Source organism: Calidris pugnax, unplaced genomic scaffold (assembly GCF_001431845.1).
Source record: "Calidris pugnax isolate Ruff unplaced genomic scaffold, ASM143184v1 scaffold11, whole genome shotgun sequence".
NCBI lineage: Eukaryota > Metazoa > Chordata > Aves > Charadriiformes > Scolopacidae > Calidris > Calidris pugnax.
The window spans coordinates 3,677,288-3,703,838 of record NW_015090803.1 but is presented as its reverse complement, the minus strand read 5'-3'; the positions used below and the strand labels follow the sequence as shown (position 1 = coordinate 3,703,838).

Genomic DNA, 26,551 nt, shown 5'->3' with positions numbered 1-26,551 from the left:
AAGTTTACCTCACTTCGGAGGGGCCGGTGCCGGCAGGGCCGCCGCTCCCCTGCCCTCGCCTCGGTTTTCACCCGGCGGCGAGGGGCGAGTGACCGGGGGGGAAGGAGCCCGGGTGCCGTGTCCCTCCGGCCCTGCTGTGTCATTGTGGACCGGGGGGACGGCTGCTCGCTGCCGAGTGAAAACCTGTGGGTGACGGAGTTCAACGAGAAATGGGTCAGATCGCATCCTTTAGTGCGGATATGTCTGCTGCTGGAAGAATCGGAAAGTAGGGAGGATGAGATGGAAAAAAGGTTGCCATTAAGATAATGTCAGTGGAGTGCATTGATCAGTGCTTTTGTCTGCGGGCAGTGTCTTCATTTCCATTCATTTTTCTCGGCATGGGTTTACCAAACTGAAGCCGATGAATTCTGCTGCGACTGTAGGTCTGTTATAGGCAGAGACTGATAAATGCGTAAGTTTCATCGTAATACTGTGATTGTTTCAAGGAGTGATCCGCGTTTGCTAGGCGGTAAAACACATGCGTTTATATTTTATTGAAATCCGAATAATTCTCTGAGTGGTCAGATACCCCAAAACAGATTATAATCATAAATAAAAAACAAAAAAATGTTGCCATGTCCTGGATTTGAGCTGTGTTTCTTCAACTAGTTGTACTATAGTTTGGTTTTGTTAGAACAGTAAGACAATGAAGGAATGTAAACCAGCAATGCAATAAATGAATGCAACAACTATGTCACGCCACATATTTGCATGACTAGAGCTGCAATTTCATGAGAAATTCAAGGTGTTTTGGAAAAAAGATATCTCTAACTGGAGACCGAGTTTGTCATATTTGCCTCCTATACTTTTAGGTTTGTTACGGTTTGGTAAAATCTGCCCTATTGTTTTAATCAAAAGAGAGTATCAACGACTGAACATTTGAACAGGGCTAGTATGGCTTCATAAGGTGGATATAAGGCATTATTTTTAAAATGGTAATGTGGTTTACATATTGTGATAGAGTAACACAGAATTTAATCTCCCTTGAGTTTATGAATATTTCATTTTGTCGTGACTGCATGTTACTGTACGAGGCTAAATTATTTGTGGGTGTGTGATTGTTTCTAGGATTCCTTTCTTTGCATCGTGTTACTTACTGGAAATTAAAATGGTTTTATTTCAAAATAATTAAAATGTAGAGCCAAGGTTGCCATTTACACGAGTTGGTTGTACCAGCGCCTTGAGCATTTAAAAACCCTGCCATCAGCAGAAATCCATGCTCAATAGTTACTTTCTGATCTGCCACATTGTCTGTCTAATGTTGTACCAATCGTGGACATGAGGAAGGCAAACGAGGTGTGACTGAAGGTGAACAAATACTAGAGAAGGCCTGATTCTCTATGGTGTGGCTAATTAACATGTTTAGATAACTCAGTATTGCACTGTTTTATTCTGTATTTGCCAGCATTTTTTGGACATAGAAACAAAAGTAGTACCTTTTTTTTCTGTCCTAGTTGCAGTCATGCTAAAATATTGTGATATATTTCTTTTTTAAAATCCACTATCAGCTTTTCCAGGCTTGCCACTGCCAAGGTGGTTGCAATGACTACCTTGTATTTTTGGGAAGTGCTGTGATATTTCAGATCTCCTTAAATGTATGTATCTTTTCTGGATATTGTCCCAGGACAACCAGTACTTCTTATTAGTGCAGAAGTATTTCAGATATCTGGTAAAATAGTGGCACCAGAAATGTGATGAGAAGGGAAAAACCCATTAAAGCGATAGTACAATCCAACACTATTGCGAAAAAAACATTTCAACCACAAAACAAAACCCAAATATTGCTGGAAACATCATCTAAGAACTTTCTGAATTGATTGAAATATCAGTATCCTGGTTTATTTAACCCATAAATAAATGTCAGAGGCCCACTGATACATCCTAGAAGCGTAAGCACTCTTTGTGGAAATTGCAAAGGACATTGGAACGTGATATTCTGACATATGTATACTTTTGAATAACTAAATGTTAAGATTTTACAACATCTCGTGATTCCACTGTCAGGACTTACTTTTTAGGATCATGCTTCAATTATAAAAAGTCTTATATTTTATCATTGAGTTTCATTTCCACTGGAGGTAAAAACAGTTTTGCTTCCATCTAAATGGAGTGGTGTCAAATTTACACTCTAATAAAGCTGGGTTTTGTCACTGCCTCCAAAAGGAACATTGATGAATTAACCAAAGAAAGTATTTTCTTAATTCTATGGAATTTCAGTAGACAGTACTACCTAGTGTCAATTATCTGGATATTGGAATTTTTTTCTGCTGCATGTTCTTTTTTCATTTGTCTTTGAACTTCAATAAAATTGTGAAACACGTACATAACTTGAAATATATCGCAGTGTCTTCAGCTGACATGCTGAAGTGTATGCTTAAGTGCTTTGTTGGAGGAAGACCTAGGTTACCTCCCATATATCTTTCTGTGTTGAAACCATCTCTGAACCAATGTATGCGAAGAGAAATTATGAAGATTGACTTTATAATTTATTAAGTATACAGCACTTGGTGCTTTAAAGCATAGTTGCCATTTAGGTGGGAGAAAATTAAGCAGAAATAGTAATGTGTAAGGTTTAGAAGATGGCTGACTCTCTATGGATACTATTTTTTCTCTTAAAGCAAAGCACATCAGAAAATATTTTTTCAACACTCCTACGATGTTTTCTGTTATTTTAGTTAAAAACGTGTAGGTCTAACCCTATATACAGCAGCATGTTGACGTTCTCCAGTATGGCAAAGTGGGTGACTGGGGGAGAGAACAATGTGCAATCCTGACTGTTTATTCCTGACTGGAGGTGCAGCTGAAGCCTGTGACAGGTTGTGTGGGTGGGCTGTCACACCCTCTTGCCACTCCGTGACTTGGTGTAAGGGGATGCAGGTCCATAAATTTTACCAGGGATTCTTTCCAGCTTGTGTTGGAATGATAGCACCTTGGCAAGGATTGGTGTAGGGAGCACTTTGAGAGTTGAAGGCAGCTCTGCAATTCCTTTTCAGATCGGTGACTATGGGTGACATTTGTCACAGCTGACATCATGACCAGAATTGTCCCAGGGGTGGTACCCTGAGTTAGGGCTTTCAAGGCCTTAGCTACAGCCAGTGTGTTAGCATTTCCATTTTCTGGAGTACTGTGTAACCCCCAAGTCTTCCAAAAGTTGGTCCTAGGTATGGATTTGGTAATGTAACATTGCATACCCAAAGAAGAGCATTTTATTTTGTTTTCCACTGAGGAAAACCTCTGCATGTCTGAGGTTTGCACAAATCATTTAGCACAAATGATTTACAAGCACACCCAGAGCTTTCGCTTTATACTTACATTCCACATACAAAACCCCCTGTGAAATAGCTCCAAGGTGAAGAACTTTCTGTGTATTTACATGGAAATGAGCACATCAAGGTTACAGCAAAAGCAAGCCTATCTGGGCTGGGTACATTGTATTCTGGTTCAAAAACAATTTGCCAGTGTTTGATATAAGAGTTCTGAAGTGTTTTGTGGGCTTATTTGTATGTCTTTTCCCACAATTCTCGCCTGCGATATTGCTGTGTGAGAGTGGTACCCAGGTGTGAGCTTCTAGAGGGGAAAAGCTGAGTGCTTTGGGGAAAGGCACTTGGTATTAACTTGGGAATTCTGTTCTGCTGTACACGTGACCTGATCTAATCGTCAGTCTCTGAAAGCTTTCTGCTAGTGTATTTACAGGGCTACTGCTGTCAACAATACGGTGGTTGTTCACTCATTCTCCACAATTGGTAGGTCAGAAAGAGTGGAAGACTCTTAAGGGGCAATTCTTTTCTAATAATTTCTCTTACGTATTTAGTTTGGTTTGAAAAGCCGTATGTTACTATGTGTTTACATGTAGAGAAGGCCTAAGAAACACAGTTTATGCTTGAAACAGATGAGGAGAGGTTTCTTTTTGGCGGTCTCAGGTCAGGTCTGCTTATCTTACCTTAGGCAATTCCACTGTGCACAGAAGAGTCGTTGCCAACCACTGTCTTCTTCCTGGAGGTTTAGATGTTTTTTCAGATAACTTGGACCCAACCCATTGAGCAACTTGAAGTTAAGACCCAAAAGCTGAAACTGAAATCAGCACTGAATAAGGGGAACAAGTCTGTAGAGTGTGCAACAAAGAAAGCAGAGACAGACAACGTTACCAGTTGCTGGTGGTAGCAGCTTCTTCTCATAATCATATAAAATGCAACACTTTCTATTAGCTGGAGTTTCCAAATACTGAAGGCTTTGTGCCAGGTGTATCATGGGCTATGGTCCTGCCAAGATGAAATGCAGGCATGAGTAGTCAAGGTCAGGCCATGGTCTCCCTGGATGGAGAAATTCTTAGCCACCCAGAGATGGCAGAAAATTTTATTTGCAGTTGTTGCTATTCTAAGAGTTTGATGTCAGACAGAAACTCCAGTGTATCTTTAAAGAGAGCTGGAGAATAATGGGTCTTTCTCTAAATCATTGCTAAGAATGTTTCAAAAATCATTCCTAGCCCAGCAACAGCAACTCTGTCTTTTTCAGGTCCACTTTTAAGCACCTATTCTTCATTCTTAAGCTGCTCCTTACTGTGCTCTGGGCCATTGTGATATTGGTATTGATCTGCATAGTTCAGTGTCTTCCTGATGAAATGGTCTGAAAAAATGCTTATTCTGTGCTAGCACCCTGTTCTTCCAGAGTTCCCAGAGCCTGGTGGCTGTCTGGGTGGTGAGTCTGTCCCAAAGCCACAGAGCCAGGATGTGCTGAGTCCCTCATATTTGAATGTTTGTCCTGCACACTCCCAGGTCACAGCTCCAGAGCAGGCTCTAATTCACAGCAGTGTGACGAGACTCCCAGACACGTCTACCTGGAACGGCTGCCCAGAGCCACAGTGACTGGCAGGTGCCTCTGAAAGGGAGCTTTTGGTCCTTTCTGTAGCTGCTGTGGGCAGCAAAGCTATTAACCGTGCCATTAACCTGTTCTGGTGAGCAAGGCCCAAGGGCCATCTGCTTTGAGGAGAATGAAAAAAATTTGAGATGGAAAAAAAATCAAAAAGAGAAAATTCACTGTGGACTGAAAGCCTTACTTTGCAGGCAGGTCTACTTCTGCATCTGCATTTCCGTGCATTTGATGTACTCTGCCTCTCACACTTCTCTTGCCTTCTAGTGAGAGAATCCTTAGATGAACCTACGATTGTGCCTTTATTATAAAAATAAGCAGATGAGAGGAATAGAGAGAAAGACAGAAGCTGTTCGTTCCTCAACTGAAGGCAAGACTAACAAACTCATGTTTTATTAGACATCAGAGAATCCATAAGGAGAAGAGATACTGTGAATCAGGCCTCATAATTGTCATAGCTCCAGACTACTTTTTATCTCATTATTCTGAGAATTCCTTTTACTGATGTGGAAAAGAATCTTACCTTAAGTAGAGTAGATACACATCTAAAATGTGTTTATTTTCAGGTGGCATATTGAGAATCTGGAATGTGAAGAACAAGGTCTAGCACTGGTTTTGTTAGCGTTAAAGCATAAAGTTGGGGAGGGAGGAACTGATTTCTGTTTTGCCTGTGTCTGTACTGAAACAATATCCGTGATAGTGCATATAAATGACTCTTGAAAATCTTGCACAACACTGAGACTTCTGAAAAAAGAATACGCTATTTAAAATAGTTCTTCCCTTAAATAAATTGCATGAGAAGTGTTTTGGCAAAGAGAAAACAGCTGTTTAAATTTTTCAACCAACTGATCGATAAGTGGATGAAGCTTGAAAAGCTGTTCACACTCTGAATAGTTCCTGGGGTAAACATAGAAATATTCATTGTAATGCAGAGATTTAATGAAAAGTAAGTACTACTTAGAGTTATTACAAAGTGAAATTAAGTGCATATGTAGTTGATTAGGTAACAAATCCAGGGACATAAACAATGAACATCATGGGTGGGAGCTAAACAACACTCTTGAGTCATTTCAAAGGCAACCACAAATTTTGTATGCAGAAGACACAGAACTGGCTCATTGGCTAAAGGCAAATTCGTCTTGGCTGCAGAAGGCTTGCGAGGATTCCTACTCAGAGGAAGATGCAGCACTGAAAAGGGCATTGTTATCTCCTCTTGAGCAGTTGGGATGTTGCCTTGACTCAGATGTAGTGGTATGTGTTCATGCCTGTGTGCTGAGACTGGAAAGCAGTCCTATTCAAGACTGCACATGACAGCCCAGCGCTTCGCCAAAGCATGGCATATCCTTCCCACTTAGGCAGAGCTTGTTCTCAAAAGCCCAGTATTCACAGGAATTCCTCTCCAAGGGTTGAGTGCCAGCTTGTAACGAATCTGAGGCTTCAAACAATGGATAATCAATGAAGCTAGAAAAGAACAATACCCATGTTGTTGCACGCTATTCCCAGTGTTTTGCTAGATGCTCACAGTGTTTTTAGACCATCTCTATTTGTGGTAAAAACTTACTGTGTCGTATTGCATCCTTATGGCACAGTAATTCTTACTATACTGAGGTTAAGGTTTACTTAATTGCTCGGATCTAAGAGGCAAGTATAGTTACTGAGGTGAGAAGTTTTTGTTTGGTTCCATATTTGGTTGTTCTCTGCCAGGCAGTAGCCATGCTGCTCACATAGTGACTGGGATTATTTCCCAGCAGCTTGTGCTAGGTGGATTTCTGTACTACTAGCTCTCAGTAGTAATTATCCAATAAGAGAAATAAAAAGTCGCACAGTCTCAGTAGAGTTATTAATTTCTAACAACCTGTGCCAGAAAATACCCAAATAGTAAGGAAAATGGGGCTGCAGTTGTAAATGGGAAAAATGGCAACAGGATTTACGTAGAAGTCATGCTTCAATCAGGTTCTAATGTGATGTTTAAACATGTATAAGAAAAAAGGACAAATCTGAAAGATATTACAGATATTGTATTCTGCAGCAGTTTCTTTCCTCCTTAACTCCTCATCCTTTCTCCATGGCTCTGGAATTCTCCTCTGTCTATAACGAAAACTTCTGTTTTGTTTTATTTCCCTGCATTGCATTCTGAGCTATAAGGGGAATATGAATTATTCCACAAACTATAGAAACCTGTGCATCTTAACTGGGATAAAACAAGACACAATTTGGCTCATAGTATGGACAAGGACAGTCACGTATAAAATTTGTTAGACAGCCCTGATTTACTACAAAAAGAGTAATTCTTCCATGCCTAATGGCTTCTGCCATGTGTTTAAATACAGCTGTTATTTTCATTATACATTTATTAAGTGAAGACCAATCCTGTTATAGAAGCAGAACAAAAATAGTTTTCTCGACTGAAAACCAAGTGTTGGGTGAATAAAAATTACAGAATCAAACCCCAAAGCTTGGTTAATATACTTACTGTTCCTGGGCTTCTGAGTTCATTCCATTGAACACCTTGGCCTATAGTTTCATAGTTTCACTTTCCAGAAAGATACTCTATACAAGTTGTTCAAAGTGATAATGTGATCTACGACTGAAAATACTGCAGGGAGATAAAATGAGTATTTCCCTATTTAGTTCTAGACCATCTACAAAAGATTGTTACCATTGACCAGAGAATAAAAAGAAAATTTTATGGAACCTGTGCCTGTTCCGTTAGCGTAGGATCCATGTTAATTGATTTCAACAAGTGCCACAAGCACCACCTCTTCTTCAAGATCAACTGGTGGTGATTGTCTCACTGATGTTATTACTGAGTCTATACTCATTTCCAGGAGCCCATAGCGAAAATCTCTTTTTGGATCCAAACGTACATGCTCAAGATAAGTCTTGTGGAAAGAGAGTGAAAGGGCTAATATCTACCAAAGATAATTGTTGTAGCTATTATATTTAGTGGTAATTTGATATTAGCTATAGTATAATAAATATGCATTGTGCTTTGCTGAGAATTCCACAAGAGTATGTTATTGCCTTGAGGTAGTTACCATGTGAATCGGACATAACGCAGGAAGGATAACTGCAAGTCCTCCCAGACGGGCAGGTGAGCATGTGGGGTTAAGATGGAAATAACTTTGCTCTTAAAGTGAATTTAGAGTGAAAGGAAGTGGAACAGAGGGCAGAAAGGGAGTCCTTGCTGGAAAGCTAATTGAAAACAGCAACTTTTGAGTAGAACTGGAAGGAAGGAGTTTGTAAGGTTCGTATTTTGAGACGAAAGAACTTTATGAAGTGTGTATTGGGTCCATGTGGAGTTAAGGAAGCTCACAACAGAATCTCGCAGAGTTCGCAAAATACCTATCTAGGCTTCACAGACATTATACAGTGCCCTGGTTAGCCTTATTAACTTTATTGAGTGTGCTTCGAGGACATGCAGACTTTCAAAGTATGTGAAAGCCACTTTTAATAATTAATTGACTTACCCTCTCCCATCTATTGCTTCATATCTAGTAAAAGGCAACCATGAGTCCTTGCCAAAGACAACAGATACAAAAATATTTAGGTTAGTTGGGTTTGAGATATGACAGACTAGAAAGGATATCCCCAAAGATGTTAGAAGTGAAACAATCCCCATTTTTTGTCCTGTCTTATTTCTCCCATGACTCTCATATGATGTGCTCTTAGACTAAATTTTCCCTGATCTAGTAAGTGGTTTCAGGAAGATCAGTCCACTTTTAGAGAACAAGAAGTGTGTGTGTTTGCTTGAACTAATTTATAACTGGAAGCATGTTTCAACTTTACTGTGTCAGGGAGACAAGCTGAAATTTCTAAGTGATAAACTGACTTCTGCCTTAAGCGGAGCAGCCACCATCCATGCTATCATCTACAGCCATTCACTCACAGTGTGACACAGGAAATGACACGCCATTATCAGATGGCTGTTAAGATGGATGGAGGGAAAGGGTGAGCTTGCTGGTATGACCTCAAAGACAGACATCCGCAGATGTTCTGTAGTCACTTTAAGTGTGTGCAGTTAACGTGTGCCTGTTGCGCACTTGGGGAAATTTTTGTTTAAACACTTAAGTTTGGAGGAGGCCACGAATATGTTTCCAGAGGGAGAAGGGAGGAAACCAGCAAGCTTAATGGGAAAGCAAGCCATATAGGTTTTCAAGAGACCAAGAGGAGCAAGGCAGTAAGAAAGGGTTGGACATTCATCCTGAAGCTGACTTTATGTGCCTCCCACAGGGAGGTGGCTAATGCGGTGGAAGCTTACTGTCACCTGCTGTTGTGGTCTTATGCAAAGCATAGCTGTGTTAGACCTTAAAGCAGGGACCGAACATGCCGCTTCTTGACCATACCCTGTGCAGAAGATAAGTAAACGATGAATCAATTCTAAGAGAAGCCATGTGGAGGTTAGAGAGTCGGAGGCCATCAAGGTCAAGGTGGCGTAGGGAACCTTTACAAGAAGGGTCATATCACAGGACTGTCATGAGATAATCAGCCAGATCTACGTCTGAACTGGAATCACCCAGTGCTGGGAAACGTTGCTTAGGGCAGGAACAAGGCTCTGGCTTCTCTGTCTGGTCTGATCTCCGCTGTGCACGTTCTGCCTGTTGGTAAGACTCACGGACTTTCTCTCTATAGGCAGTGCTTCATAGTCATGTCCTTTTGCATGCAGTTACATGGGGAACAGTTACTAAGGTCTTTCTTACTAACTGGTCAAGTAATGCAGTCACAATTATACCTAGCTGCTATTGTTTTAGAGTTAGACTTACATCCTCACCACAGGTGATCTCTTAGATCACACTGTCCCATGGACTGTAGCTTTATTCCTGGAAGCTCAGACGTATCCATAACAGCCGTGTCATCTGCAGGTACAAGCAAAGCCCATGAAAAGATGTCATTCTGTAATGCTAGTCTGCATTTCAGAAGTGTCTGAGCATGGTACCTATGTTCATACCATGACACCTCTTAGTTATGCATCCACATCTGATGGTAGTAGCTGGAAGAGACCAGAGCCATTAAAATCAGATAACCACAGATAACAGCCACTTATGTATTATGCACTGTATGTTATTAATAAGAACTAGGAGCAGGAACACACAGTGATGCAACAGTTAGCAGGTGCCCAAAGTGTTACTCTCTTACTTGCTGATACAGGTGACTTGTTTCTCATGCAAAGGAAAATTATAGATGAATCTATCATAGGTAGGTAGAACTTTTGCCATTTTTAAGATGTAGGTCAGAGCAGTTGCACCTGTTGACTCACAGTTCTGTGGTATCAGTAGTATCAGTGTGCAGTGTGGTCCTTACGTTGTCATACGTCATGGATTCTCTTCGAATGCTGCAGCTGAGACTGTCACAGCTACCCAGAAGACTGTGAGGAGGAGTAAAGAACTGCAGCAGTCAGGGTGAGGACCACTGAAAGGTGGTGTGGAGATTGCTGCAGAGAATTTAAAAGGTGAGGTGCCAGATGGTAAGTACAGAAATGCACTGTGCACCAGGCTACTCTGCACACAGACAGAAGGAGGTGCATCATGCAGAATAAAGGCAGAAAATACTAAGTTCTGCTTCCAGCCAAGATTTGTTGTATTATAATGGTGGATAAAATAACAGGGGGAAAGTGTATGTACAACAGTTAGGCAAGAAAAATGAAACTCACATTTGAAAGGCAAAATAATAGAAAATGCATAAACGCAGCAATAGGATCTAGTGAAAAATTTTAAGTGCAAAGTTAAGGAAAAGAAGAAGAAAGCAGTTTATCCATCTTCCTCTGTTGTTAGCAAGTGTGAGGGAATGGGACCTGCTTGTATGGAAGGCCACTGCTTGATCTGAAGTATCTGGGGGCACGTTCAGGATGGGTAAAATACTCTTTGGGTACTCTCTCTGTCCAGGTGGTACTGGATGTACTGTCCCCTTTCCTGATCTCCTTCCAAACCGATGCCAGTGTGTGCTGGCAGTGCCACTGTGGACTCAGGAACAGAGGACAGAGACTGTACCCTTGACATGAGTATTAGTATATCTCTCTGACAGCAGCTTTAGCACTTTAGCATCAGCCCAGATGTGCAACTGTCAAAAGGACTAGTAAGTTAATAAATATAAAAAACACAGAGTTTGCAAAAATGCTTTTAATATGCTAACGTTTTTAAAGCTGATATCTAATTTTTGACTTCATGGTAGGCTAAGGACAAATTTTGTATCTTACTGGCCAAGGAAGTTCACCACTTTTTCAGAGGCATGTTGTATTTTACCTTCTTGAAATGATTTATGACCAAATAAAAATTGTTATGAGTAGAAACTGTACAGGAGGGGAGTGGGAAGGTACAGATTGTTAAAAATAATCCAAAGGAAGGTGGATTCGTAGGCTCTGATGGGGTAGTCAGTTGTGCTTCGTCAGTGCTCTCGTAGTTTAAAAGATTCTTCCATTTACACACATAAGAGAAGGACACGCTATAGCATGGATGGGAAACTGAAGCTCACTTCTGTGCATTAAACTCTTCAAGATTGTAAGAGAACTGTTTTGCCCAGTATAATTTTGGGAGTAATTTTCACCTTCGGAGAAAAAGGAAGGAACGTGGACAGGTCACAGTTTGAAATAAAACTGGGGGATTAAGGTTTGTTAAAATAACAATTTTTTTGAACATGAACAGTCCAAATCTTAGTCTCTTCCACACAAAAGACAGAAACTCCCTTGATGAGTTTTTATTTGGGATTGGGAATTATCCTGCCTTGGAGCAGGAGAATGTTGTAGCCCTTACACTTCGTTTTTGTATGATTGTGTGCTGGAAAATGCTTTAATGCTTTTAAAAATGAAATTGCATCTACATAGTTTTCAGATGCACCCAAACTCCAAAAGTTGATATGAATTACCTGACAATTGTATAAAATGAGTGCAACTGTAAATAAAATTACTCACTGCAGTCCCACAGTCAGGTGTGTACACTTGCAGAATCAGATCTTGCAATTTTGAGTTTTTGAAAGGGAAATACCATCTTCATGTATTTAAACTTTTCTGCTACAATGAAACCTGTATGCTTATATGTTCATGTAGCACTAAGTATAATATTTCAACAGTGTAAAATTGTATTTCCTACTATATCAGAACAGTCTTAGAGCTCAGTGAAACAAGTGTGCTGGAGATGTGATATCTAACTTGAGTCTATTTTCAGCAGTAGTCAGTTCACATAAAGTGCTAGTGTAATAGCTGAACAATGGTTTGAAGCACCTTAAAAAGAAAATATATTTTAAAGTTAAAACCATCGGCAAACTTGCATTTTCCTAGGATGATACCTTTAAAGACGTATTTCATTATGATGCAATATTTCAAATTCCAAGTAGCCTCTTTTTTTCCATGTAGAAGGGATGCTTAACAACATCAAATGTTGCTATTGATACTAAAGCCTTAGCCTGCACAACAGATTTATAAGAGCAGAATGCTTTGTCCTCTGGCTCTCGCAGGAGCATCAGTTTGAAAAGTAACACATCTGTAATAGATTCAGGTTGCTTTTTTGTCAGCAGCTGATGGTGATACTCTTGAGAAAGGGCCGAATTCTCATACCTACAAATACATTTGTCAACAAAATATGAGCATGCAAGACAACAGTTCAGTCACATTTTGCTTTCATTTTTTCTCTTTTGTGCTAGGGCGTAACTTCCAACTGTCAGCTCTTTCGTCTGTGTGTCAGCCTTTTCATAATTGCTGCAGCATGTCAACCCCTTTAAAATTACCATATGTCAGCTGTTTACCATATCGACTGAAAGCATGCGTAGTGGGCTTTTCCCCTTTGCCCTACCTGTGTTGCTCTTGGTGACAGCCAGGTGATTATTTTAGATGACAATTCAGCCACTGGCAGGGATGCCCCAGGTGTATTCGACGTGGCTGTTCTGAGTCTGGAAAAGTCAGTCAGTCGCAGAATGAGACAGAGGGAAGAATGGGGTTGGGTGGTGGATGTGCTTGGCAGGCTGGCTAGTGAGCAGGCAGACCTACGGACCTAATCCCTTCCTTCCTTGCCTGAATATTTAGACAACCAGAGGACAGTTTCACTATAGGCTGTGTGATCCCCGTGGGAATTTTCTCCTAAGAAGACCTGACTACAGAGAATCTGTTTATCCTAGTGTCTGCCCAAATTTTTGACTAGTGCCATCACTATAGGATGTTAGCACCTTGCAAATATTTAAAAATATTGCAATAATCCTGTTTTTCTCCATCCTCGCTGACAAAAAGATGAATGGCAAAGGGCTTACTCATGGCAAACCTCGTGTTAATGGTAATGTGCCAGTGTATGTCTGGTTTTGGACTGTGTCCGGTGACTGGTTCCTGACTGTGAACCGGAGCTTTTGCTGGCATTTTTCTGTGTCTGACATCCAATTTGGACCTGTACTGCAGAGGGAAACAGTAGTAAGCTAGTAAGGGAGTGCCAGATAGTAAGAGGATGACAAGTCTTTTCCAGTCGTGTGTGAATGTTATTGAATGAGCAGTCAGTGTGCTAGGGGCCAGTGAGCCAGCAAATATGTTCAGCGTTCCCACAAAATAGTCTTCAGAATAGTAGGAGGTGTGATTATGAAGGGGAGGCATTTGAAAGCTATAGATAGTGGAGTTAGGCAGGGGAAGTGAGCTGGCAGGAAGACGTTTTAAAGCTGAATGGGGCTCTGCATAAGCCTTTCCCACAGCAGCTCTGCCTGTCCAGGTAGCAAGTCCTGCTGGCGTGGAGCAGGGGGGGCAAGAGGCTGCTGGCATGTTTCCCTGTGGGAAAAGAGGAATGAAGGTTACAGGGAAGTGTCAAAGGGACACACACACGGGGCGGACACCAAAAAGTCTGAACAAGGGGCACCTCTGCCAGGACTGCAGCTGGACTGACCAGCTCTGGCTGTATTTCAGCTGCTTTCACCAAGTCTCTGCATAGGCTGAATGTGAGGTCTCTGAGGCTGAATTGTCTGACATTCTCTCCTTTTATATTAGCCATATTATTTACCAATTTCGAAAATGATTCAGTAGGGGATAACTAGTGTTCTGAGATCATGATGGGTCTAGTCAGCTTTCCAGAGAGCACAGCAATTACCGTGTGAATAGAGGTGCCCGTGACGGACAGACTGGGTGGCTGCTCTCTCTAACCTAAGCATTAGTTTTCTTGTGTTTACGTGCACACCTCTTCTCTGTGATTAGCTTCAATGAAAACACTGTCATGAGGGTCCTGTTGGCAGCAACAACTTAATAGGTAAAATGAGGGGGGTAGGTGTACTTCTGTCTTTTTCACTTTTAATTAGATAAGGCAAAATACACAATAAGTAAAGTCTGATTTGCATGAAAATTTGTATGCATGTATAATAGATCTTAATGTTAACGCGGGAAATTACTTTCTTTGAACTCAGTGGCCTGTATATTTGATTTTTAGAATGACTTGCTTCTTTGTAACTTTCAGTAAGTTTCTATTGCAAAATAGTGCCTCTAAATTCCTTGTGAAATACTCAAGCACTTTGTAGTCTAGTAGATAAGGACATTGCCTTCTATTGGAAAGTACTTTCTATTAAAATCCATTGGCAGCTTTTCGATAAATTCTTCTTTTTTGCCTCTGTCAAATATATTATTACGAGTATAACAATGAATGCTATCATTAAGAAATACCATTCATTTAATAGCCATAATTTAAAACTTTTATTCCACAAGCAAATGTGAGTGTGTGTCTGTGAGTGTAAAAGCCAGTTTTCATTGGATTTTTGAATGCAGCTAAGTCTTGGAATGAACTAGCAAATATCCTTTGTTTAAACTTAACAATACTTGTATTTGATATTTTCAGAATTAATTTTTATAGCAGATTTCATTATATCTCTGTTGTGTTCTGGGTACAATAGGGCAGCTCACTTGCAGCTGAATTAAAATTTGTGGTTTAATAGCAGTTTGACTTGCGTAGGCAATAAACTATCTCTCGTAAATGGAGGTGCTATCAAGATAAAACATGTTAAGTTAATTCTGTAACAAATCCCTGTGTTGCTGATGAATAATATTCCAGAAGAATTACTCCCTGCTATGCATGGGGGCTTCATGAATTTCAGGATAATGGAGATTACTATCTCTAAGGGGTCTGCTGCAATGTACCCTTTCCCAAAACACTGTCTGAATTCTTGGAAGTCCTTATGGATCAGAAATTGGCTATGGTCTAACTACACTTTTATTTGCTCTACTTTAAGAAAAGGTATGATTTTAAACCAACTTTAGGAATTTGGTGAAAAATCCTATGTGGATACACTTAATTCAGTTAAACCTAGCTAATACAAATTTAATATGCACAAGTAATTTATAGGTATAAGCTAAGCTAACAGAATAAGTTTTTAACTGTTTACCTAAATCAGTTTTTAAACAGACAAGGAAAAACTTTCATGTAGTAGAAGACTGAGAAGATTGGGACTGTTTACCTTGGAGAGGAAATGAATCAGATGAATCCAGACAATGAAGGTGTAGGCTCTACAGAGCAAGAAATGCTATTCTACCATCAGGGAAGAACAGGGAGCATTCAGTGAAGCTTAAAAGTGGCAAAGTCAAAAGTAAGTAAAAGGAAGTGCTCTGCCACGCAGTGAACTGGTTGCTGACGGAACTCATTGTCGCTGAATGTCTATGAGGGAAAGAGTTTTACAGGACTCCAGAGGAACAGAGAGTTACGTGCAGGGTAGGTTTAGTCTTGACTTAACTGAAGGGGGAGGTTTGAGTGAAGGAGAAGGAAAAAGCTCTGTAGCTTGGTGGTACAGGAGCGTGCTGATGCTCAGAAAGTGCAACACTATACACTCACCTCTTTATGTAGGTAACAAGGGTATCCAATTGCAATGGTACGGATTTTTTAAAAAAAATGGTGGAAAAGGTAAATGCCTCTTTGGTTGAAGCTGGTCTGCTAATAATGAGGTTAAAAGGACCTTTTTCCCATGTCTTTCCTATACTCAGCTGCTTGTCCAATCTTTTGGTTGCAGGATTCTGGCTGGGGTAGATCTCCAGTAGCAATTTCTTGTACCTGTAAAGATCACCACAGTTGTACCCATTACCTTCCAAAAGCTCATCATGTCTGGTTATGCCTTAAAAGCTACAGCAAACTCTGTTGCAGTCCTATTAGGAGTTTGAATCACTGCATTTCATTGTTTCTAAGGAACAAATGCCGCAAATTTGTCTGTAAAGGTTGATTGTCTCTCCCACACACTTGAAAAATAGAAAGTACCTTTGTCTGGTAACTAGAATATGAAATAGGACAGCCTTGGAAAACTTTCAGTGTTGCTTAGTGCTTGGTCCTCGGGAAAGGAAGTGAGTGCATCATAGGATAAGGTGGTTTGTTCATGGTTGTAGCTGCTCATCACATGAACTGGGGTCCCTTTGTAAATAGCCATGGAGAAGCAAGTGATACAGAGCAGGAAGCCAAAGACAACCTGATTTTATCCCACTCCCTCACCTTGGTGACTCTTGTCTCTTAGACATACAAAGATACCTCTTGGACACAGTTTTTAGAGCTTAAAGGGGACTATATTTTGCTGATTGAAGCAGGAGACCCTGGAATCAGGCTCCTGTGTTGGATTTGTGGAGACAATGGGAAAGACTGCAGTGCAGAGTTAACCAGCACTTCTGGGTTGGTCTCAGTTCAGCCTGGAGAGCTGTGTGTGACGGGGAGGAGCGGTCTGGAAAGTGACTCCTTTTTCATGTGAGTTCTTGCCTTTTTGTTGCTTACTGCTCTACAGCAGATGCTGAGTGTGTCTGTGCTGCCTCTTGGCTCTCCTTAGTCAGCAGCTGCTGCTTTGTTCTCTGTGGAAGAAGCCTAATCATCTCCCCAGGTAAAGCTGTTCTGGGACCCAGCTGCTACCTGGATCTTCTGTGTTGCTGCTGCGGACTGCACGTTGTGGCAGCCCAAGAATGTGTGCAGTGTGCTATTTCTTTTGTCTCACACAAGCAGCTAAGTCTGCCAGGTTGTTTGATCCACACACAAGTTCTCTCACTGCTTGCTGTTTCTGATGGAATGAGGTCACGAGTTAAGTCTAAGGCCATTTAATCATTCACTTTGTCCCTATCATCTGCCTTCACATCCTGCATCCTTAGTATGCCTACAGTATCTATAGCTGAATTGCAGTATGGTGGAAAGACCTGGCGTGCAAATCTGCCATTGCTCATTGTTGTGGCCTGGTTTGCATGTCAAGTCTTCTGACTATCTCTCATGAACTGCATACACCACAGAGTTAAAGGATGGTGACAATGACCCAGTCAGAGGCTGTGAAGTCCCCTCTATGTACAAGGGATGTATTTTTCTTTCTTTTTGTTTTGTTTTGCTGTTACTCTATTGTTCTGCGTTAATGTGAAAGTAAGGCATAGGACAGGAGAGAATCAAGATTTCCTTTTTTCCTACTACTTCCTTCTCCTCCCCTCCATTTCTTCTGGTCCTTCCTCGTGGATCTCTGCGAACACAGCTTCATCAGACTCAGCAAGCTAGAAGCAGAGTTGAGGGGTAGATGGGGGAGGAGAGATAGAAGATTTTTCCAAAATACTTCATTGGAAACAATTCAGATTTGATCCAATTTCAGTAAATCAAAGACAGGATCTCACCGTCACATCTGGACTCATGGCAGGCCTGTTAATTGAAGATATTCCTAGCAAAAAGCCTAATACCCTTGCACTTCCACACTTGGTGGTGTGGAGCCAAGACTATGAAAACTGTGGAAGTCCCAGCGGTAAACGGTGCTTACCTCTTAGGTGCTCAGCAAAAAGCCTAGATATTTCAAAAGCTGAGCTAGCTCCAAGGAGGCAGCTGGACAAAACATCTGGAAGCCCTGGTTTTCCAGCCCATGTTGGTGTGGCTGTGGGATGGTGCTTGGACCTACTGGAGGCCTGGCAGCTGCTTGGAGAAAATTACATGTTCCTCAGACTCATGGCTATGGCTAACAGAAATACAAGTTTCCCTCAGCCCCAGAGAAGTGGCGGAGGGCCACCCCCTCCCAAAGGAACGGCCTACAAACTGTCCCAGCTATATATATGGTGGTAGCAGCTTTTAAAATTTTATTCTGTTTGTTAAAATATTGCTTCAATCTAATGGAAAATGAAAGCAAATAGAAAGTAATTCTTGGTGAACATGAACTGCTGTCTTCTGTCTGGCTTCAAAGGGGAGCCTGAGATCAGCTTGCCAGCTGCACCGGGGAGCAACTTCTTCCGTTAAAGAGATACAGCAATGCATTTCTCTTCCCAGCTGGCATTCACTGCAGCTCATGTTTATGCTCTTCCCGGTGGAAATAAAGCTCTCCAGAGGACTCCTGGCTAATAGCTTGGTCTAATGGAAGGAACCCTGTGCTGGGTGATGCTAAGGATGGAAGCGTGAGCCTTACAGCTTGCATTAAAAAGTCAGGCCCTGTAACTAAAAGCTGTAATGATTCATTTCCTTCGTGGCCGGGCTGTAGAGAGGCACGCGTAACAAACAGTGATGAGTGCTAGGACGCTAGTAAAACCAATATAAAACAAAACCCTGCCAGAAAAAGGAACACTAAAAAATGTCAGCAGAGAAATAAAACAAAGGTGATACAGGGCTCATTCTACAGCCAGGAAGTTTTTGTCAGTCTTATGGGGATATCAGTTGTAATTCTGAAAGAAGTAACATTAATACTGAAATAAGACTTTTGTGCATGTGTACAAATGCAGGTTTTAGAGAGGGCAGTAGTTTTAGAAAAGTCTTTTTCTGATGCTTACCTATTGCACTTTTTTGAAATATCATCTGCATGCTGAAATATACTGCAAGTGTAAGTGTATATGTTGTATTTAGATCTAATGCTATGATGGTTATAAAATAACCCATTTAGAATAATATGCAATTGGACTCCATTAATTTTATGTGTTAGTCTAAAGTTTCTGCTGTAGCAGGGTTATTTTATGTAAATAGAGAAGTTTGGATTGTAAAGTAAATAATTTCCATTCCGTATTCAGCGACTGAACTATATTTCTTTTTGACACTTTTGCAAAATGTGTTACACAGGATTAGTAAAAAAATCACTCACTAGAGCTTTTATATTTAATTTCACAGGGCTGTGCTAACTGAAAGAGGCAGTGCTATGCTAGAAATACAGTATTTTCTTTGGAGAGGAGGCTGTTACCTATGATTTGCTTACTTGTGGTTATTGGTTGCTATTGGGAATGCTAACATTTTGGACCTGAAATTAATAAAGTTGAGATCCATTAAGTATTAAAAAATAATATAAGAGAGAAAAATATGTGTTTCTGTGAAAAATCCCTTTGTAGGTAATAGTATAGCTATGTGTCATTTTTTAGCTACTGAAATGTAAAGTAGGTAATTGGAAAATGCCTACGTTTTCCAACTCCCAAGGACACTACTAAGCATACTTCTGATACAAACACTGCATGCAATGGTTTTACCAGCTCGCCTGCTGCCGATGTGATGTGATAGCGGTACCATCAAATCAGGGGCCATACCAAATGTGGTTAGGTGCTGTCACACTAAATTTAATCCTCGTCTGTTAGGGAAAGAGTCCAGGTGAAAGGTCACTTCCAACATCAAAGTGGCCATTTAATGCTTTTATTTCCTCTAATTGGAAATGATGATCAATGAGAATCATTTATAAAACTTGTCCAGAGTAGTGATTATCTACTTAAAATGACATCTTCTGCCTAAGGCACTGTAATTGCAATCAGGTTTATGCCATATGATCATAATGGAATGCAGAACTTAATGATGTATATGGTTAACTTGTTTGCAGTACTCAGCAAATAGACCCGAGTAGGTTATTTCTGTGTTAGGAACTTCATTGTGTTTGACCTTTTGTTATCCAAGGATTTGAGTAAAATATTGCCTTCTCTGGAATTAGGTGCTTGAGTAAAACATTTCATGGGCCTGCTTAACAGTTCATGTGTGCTACAATAGCAATTAATGTCTGTGTAAGTAAACTTTCTATTTTAAAGGTCATTAATTTTCTTTACACGATACAGCTCAGAGAACCTGCTACTAAAATAATTGGGAGCTAGTGGTATTGATTTATGAGGGAGGATTAAAAAGACTAAAAATCTCAAGATTAGCTAAGTGGTGAATAGGAAGGGGTATGATGTAAGTCTGCTTCTTGGTGATTTTGTTCATATTGTGTTTCTGGGTGAAGTTCTTTGGGTTTTGTTTCAAGATAGTCAAACTAGATGTTTTCATCATCCTTTCTGCTCCTAAAGCCCATACATCCTACTTACCTGATTCGTCCAAGCTTGAGGAGGAACAGGGTTTTTCTTTACATAGAGAGGTATTTTACCCTACAGACAAACCAATGGGGCCAGTTCTGCTGTAAGACTTGGGGGTGTTTGGGTAGTGATGCAGCTCCAGTAACACAGTTGTGCCCAGGAACTACACTGGTTTCCTGGGACAGGGTAGAGTCTGCATCAGCAGCTCTTGTTCCATGCTGAGGCTGCTTTGCAATGGTGTCACACCACTGTGTTAGGAGATGGCTTTTTGCTCTGATGGAAAATGTTTTTAGTCCAGGCTCTCCTTTGTGCCAGTTCTGACTCAGATTAATTTCAGTCACCTGTATGGGAGTTATTTTGATTTTACAGCTGTATTAGGGGCAGACTGTGTTTCATTAACTTTATGAAGACTATGCTAATGTGAACAAGGGTTTGTAGGACTGAAGTATTTCTCACTGATGAGATTGATTCAACAGTAATTCCTCTTATGGATCTGTTTTGGATTTGGCTACTTCAGCTGGCAGCACAATTAGTTCTGTAGCATCTGGAAAATGGTTGTGCATCGTACATTACCATCATAAGAATCCTTATTATAGTATATTATTTATCTGTAGCAGTGCCCACTACTTATTGGGGCTTTCTGAAACATAAGATCTTTACTCTGAAGTAATCACAAACTAACTAATCAGTAGTTTACCAAAATTTATAATCTAACCATTGTTGCCAACTAGATCCGTAGAGAATATTTGATGGCATGGCTCATAGTACATCAATTAAGAATTGCTGATGAGAATCCAACAAAGTAAGTAACAAAATTAATGGAAGGGCAAGCAGTGGAGCTTCTTGCAGTATTTCAATGTTATAAAGCTCCATTTCTAAATTAGGAGAGCATGTGTTACCAGACTTTAAACTTCTTACTGATCCAAAACTGAATGTTGCCCATTAAAAACTATGGGACAGTGTCATCTTTGTGAAGAAACCACGTGATGAACTGTGCAGGAGAAAGCAACATTTTCTTTGGCAATTAAAAAATAGGTATCTGTTTGAACCTGCGCAGAAGCTGAAGTGTGAGAAAGGCAGAGTGAAACTGGTCAAAAGTACAGGAGAATAACCAGAGCTGAGCCTCAGTGAAAATGGGGTGAGGAGTCCAGTGCCTGGCTCCTCTGCCTTTACTTTTGGTAGTCTTGTGGGGCTGAAGCTGCTTGTGTGTGTGTTTTCGATCATACTTAATGCAGTGAGATTGAGATCCTTAATCTGGCACTCCCAATCAGCAACAATAGTTAGTAATTTTGCATCATATTTTTCTAGAAACTGATCAGCACTCTCAATTGTAAGAAACAAATTAATAAAGAAAACAGAACTGCAGCATTCTACTGCTTAACCAATATTTTGCAGTATTCAGGCTTTCCTTTCACATTTTTTTAAGCAAAGAAGAGTTTAAACCGTCATGCGAGGCAGATCTTCTGTTCAATTTGTTTTAGTTCTGTGTAAAATATTTCTGTGAATGAATGTGAGTTCTCTTCCCCTTAAGACTTCTGTTGACTGGCAGAAGCCATCTGTTTAGATGTTTTTATGCCTGTTTAATTGATAATCAAGACTGAATCCTGTTGTTTAGCAAATCTGACTTGCCTGTTAGTAAACTCTATTCCCACATTAAACTCAGAAGTATAGAGTACACAGAGAAACAAATTCCTGACCTGTAATAAAACTGACAACCTGTGCCTTCTGCTAGTATCTGTAAGTACAGCCTCTTTAATCATGGTCTAATTGAAGCTTTGGTAATAGAAGGGAAGAGGAGACTGTTAGAGCCTGAAGGGACACTTTATCTTAAGATGCCAAGAAAACTTCCAGGGCTCCCTAGCACACAGAGTAAAATGAGTTATGTTCACCTGTCGGGAAGGCAAATTCAACAGTTCTGCTAGACTTTTCAGTTCAAATCATGAATCAGGATCCCAGTGATGAGTATGGCTTAGGACTGATGAATGATTTATGAATGACTTCTGCTTTTTAGCTTCTGGAGAAATCCTCTTTTCAAGCTTTTTCTTATGCTCTGCCCACTACCTATCTTTAAGGGAAATTTGCAAGTGTAACAGGATATCTTGATTATTGGAACTGAAGGTTTAGGGAAAAAACCTAAATACTGTAAAAGTAGGAATTTGATCATGAGAGTTAGCACGAATGTGTCTAAGCCTTTGGGGTTTTTTTGTCATTCCCCCTTTTCCCCTTTCCCCAAGTCTGCATGTTTCTAAAGGGCGTGTATAGTGTAAAACTCTTACTGTTCTCAAATATGCCCTCTTTTCTCATCGTGTTCCCAGCCTGCTCCAGGTCTAGCCAATGATATCTGCAGTAGCACTTTCTACTGGAAGAAACTCCCAGTCTCCAGACCTTGTCCTTAGTATGTTGGGCAGTAACCAAATTCAGAATCGAAAGTAGAGGAAAGAGGAGTTTTCTTTCTGGAATGGACATGTCCCAGGAGTTATAGATTGTGAGGCTTCAGGAATTTGAACATGCCAGTGGCTGGTCACAGCTGTCTACTCGTGTTGTGCTACTAAAGCAGTGACTTTCAACATAGTTTGCAGACTCCCAGGTTTCTGTTGATAGTTTTTGCAGGTGGCCATTGCCTTCTGTCTACCACAAAAGGTAACTAAAATAATATAAAAGGCTACAAAGTTATAAGATAGTCGGCATCTACCCTGAAACAGTTGTAGGAATCTGAAAGGGGAGGAAGGATGGGGGATATCTGGGTGGGTGGTTGAATAAAATTGACCCAGAAAATTGCCAAGTAATTAAAAGAGGGATTGATGGTCTAGTCCATGGTTAGTGCAATTGTCCTGGAAATGCATTGGTACATAGAAGTATGCATGAGGAAATCCTTGCAACTGTAAGCAAAATTCAAATGATTCCCTGCATTATTTGTTTGAGGTAAGGGGTTCCTCATACCTCTGTGCAAGCTACGTGGCGGGTTTCACTCTCCGGACTGGGAGCTGTGATAAGTAATCACACAGCTTCTTCTAGCTGTTCTGCTGCAATCACTAAGGTTTAGATTGCAGCTAAGCATTATTCTCACAAGGCTTAATGTTGAAAGACAGGTATTTCCAACCACTACAGCGTAAGTACCAACATTCCTGTTTGAAATGGATTACGTTTGTGCATGTAAGAATTTTATTTATGACTGTTGTCTGAAGTGTTGCATCTTATGCTCAGTCTTCACAAATGCAGTGCATGTGTTTCAGGGCTGAAGCAAATGTTTTTAAGGGTGAGAATGGTTTCAGTTGCCCATGAACACAGTGCATATGGCTTGGTTTTATGGAAGGATTTTTTGTAAAACACAACTAGGATTTGAATTTAGAGTGTAGTACTGTGCCAAATGAGTGATTCTGTCCCCAGAGTGCCTCTGGAGTTCATATTAGGTGGAAAAAGAGGGCCTTAGTGCAGAGTAAAAGGACCCAGAATATAGAATAGCTGAAACTTGCTCCTGCCCCAAGTAGACAAACCATAGAGAAATTTACTCTTTAGCCATCAGGCCAACAGAGACTCTCTTTCCTTGGATTCCTCCTTATATTACAAACCCTTTGTAAATATTTCCTTTGGCTTTAAATGCAACATTTCGTAGTCTTAGAATTTTTTTTTTCCATAATGTAAATGGATGCTTTCTTGTAGCTTAAATGGAACCAGTCACGATGCTGGCTTGTTTGCTTGCTTTGTATAGGGAATTTAGTATAAGACTGCTTCCTCATTGTGGTATGTTACTTTCTTTCTATAGTAGTAGATTTTAAAAAATAATAAATTATTTTAAAGTCAGCATGGAGCAGAATATGTTCTCTTGAAACTCTGGTAGACTCAATGAGCAGTTTTTCTACTTAATCCGCAAAGCTCTTAGTGCCAATTTTCCCTCACCTTCATGATTTCAGTCCCAGTTTGGCCCACTGCATTACAAAAAGAAGCTCGAAGGATGCTGTAAGTTATATTGGCATGTGTGCTCCCTTGAGAGAGAATGTGCTGCTTCATCCAAGTCCCAGGGTACCCTGACACCCATCTGCCAGGGAACTCCTCATCTGCCTAATGTGGGATTAGATGCTGTATGAAGCACTTGCTTTTTCTTCCTTTTTAATACATTTTCTGAATACTAACTATCCCTTTCTACACCCACATAGCTTACCTCTTTCATGTTGTTTTATAATAAGTATCCGTTATTAGCATAATAACTGCTCAAAGTGACATTTTACATTGTATTGTCAAGGATCCATGTATTAATATTTCCACAGTTCTGATGCTATGATACACTGTAGTACTGTAATTTTACCAGAGATTATTATTTTTATGTCAAAGATCTGCCTATTCCATTTACATACCATACACTGACACCAAAGCTACTGGTAGTGGGCTGTTCTGAAGCTTCTGTAAAGCAACGTGTCAAAAAAAGTATGTAAAAGCATACCAAACCTCCGAGTGCTTTGATTGCTTCTTGAATTGCTTGAAAAAGGAGAATGAGGAAATTCATTCATGCAACATCTCGCTGTTGCGTATGTATTTGTTTATCTTAAAATTGTTTAGGCCCATCTTATATCCTGTCTTCTAGGCAATGTGAGTTGGCAAGGGGCAGCACATCAGTCTTAACTCTATTTTATTATTTATCAAAAAGCCTTTGTATGAAGATTAACTCTGTTTGCTCTCTGTTTGCTATTATTTCCCCCCACTGTTCAGTAAGTACCCCAAGCAGTTTGATAAGATGAGGGAAAGGTTGTCTGGTTTCATTGTTGCTCCTCTCAGAATCTCTTGTATCCTCTGGCGAAATGTTATCTTGTACTTTGTTATAGTAATAGTCCTCAGTGATTCAAAACAGGTATTCTTTTGTCTCCTACCCTAACAATGCATGTAGGGGAGACCGTTTGTTCTCTTTCACCAGCTCGATGCTGTTAACAAAAGCAATGCTGGATCAGAAGAAGGGCTGTCTTTACACCCAGTATCAATAGATCGCCCTCCTCCTTCTCCTGCATGATGATAAGCGGAGGGGGGGCCACGAATGAGCAAAATCGACTTGACTCTTTCCTTGCTCTATAAGCTACAGGCTTCCTTCTCCCTCTCTGCTACAAGGCATGTTTCAGTGCGTGGTTAGAGAAGATAACAGCGGTGCTTGCACATGCGCGTGCGGTTGTGAGGTATCCTTCCTGAGGTGCCCCAGTTCTAAGCCACAGTCTATAAAATCATTTAAAATATATTTACTTGAGGTGATGAGTTCCTTTGACAATAGTGTACTTATAAGGTTTGCGTGAGTAGAACTGCTAAATGCTCTCTGCATATAAATATTTGAATCTAGGAAAGTATTTCATCAAGCCACTCCTTTTTCACCATTCACTGCTTCTTGAAATGATCTGTTGAAAAATGATACATTTTTCAACCTATAATGAATGCTGAATCAGTGGATAATACTGTTTAGCCCTTAGCTTCTTTTGGGGTGGCAGGGAGGAGGGATTTGGAAGAGGAGTTTGTTTGTTTGTTTTCTGGGAAACTTGGGAGAAAACATTTTACAGAAATCACTTGTGTGTAACAAATAGACTCAGCCCTGAGGAAACCCACTTCATCTTGAGGTTTTCTAAAGAAAACAAAGGATTGAAGTCACAGATAAGAAGGGGAGACAAGAAAGAAGAAAACTGTGCTTGTTGCACCCCACCACTGGAGATCCCAGAGGCCTCATCTGGATTGTGCTTGGCTGTGGCTCAGATTTTCACTTTATGCAGAGCCATCTCTCGCCCCATTTTGGGAATGCTCTCACTCCAGAGCTATAGGTTCTCCTGGGATGCTCTGTTATCCTGAAGCTCTTCCATCATGAAAGCAATAACGCTAATGGTCATGGGGCCAGAAAGAGAGCGAGAGGGACTTGAAGGTTTTCTGATTTTTGGCTTCCAAGATAGTTCTGTATAAAGTGATACGAGCCTGGGTAGAAATAGTGAAGAAAATCTGCATCAGAAGAGCTTTCAACCTAATGATTAGGTCTGTCTCCTCAGAAATGAAAGCGCTGCTTTAATGTTCCTTCCCTGCCTAAAAGCGGCAACTTAAAATTAAGACTGTCTCTCTGTCATAAATTCTAGCACCCCATAAATACGTGATTGTCACTGTAGAAATCATAACTTGCAAAGACTACGTTCCAAGGTCTTTCAATATTTGAGGGGTTTGGGTTATTTTACTGAGCCATAGTTATTTGCCAAATATTACCTGAATTTCTCATGAGCAATATTAAGATCACAGTGAATCTAAAAGGCATGCAATAAAACCAATGTCCTCATCCCCTAAGCAGACTTTGACCCGGCCTTGATTGCAGTCTCTGCTAAGAGAGAAAAAAGTTGAAATAGTATTTTGGTGCATCTGCAGCACACCTACACAGTGAAGTTTGCATCCTTTCATCCTCAGGGATGGCAAGTTCTTAGTTTAAGGACTACAAGATTCATAGAATGAAACCCCAAAGAAGAGAGAGGAGAA

The 26,551-nt window shown here is 40.5% G+C and overlaps 1 protein-coding gene across 2 annotated transcripts in view; it reads left to right on the top strand.

The window, feature by feature from the left end:
• The window catches only part of RBMS3 (RNA binding motif, single stranded interacting protein 3), a 723,594-nt gene that overhangs the window by 886 nt on the left and 696,157 nt on the right, over positions 1-26,551 (top strand). The window lies entirely within an intron of this gene.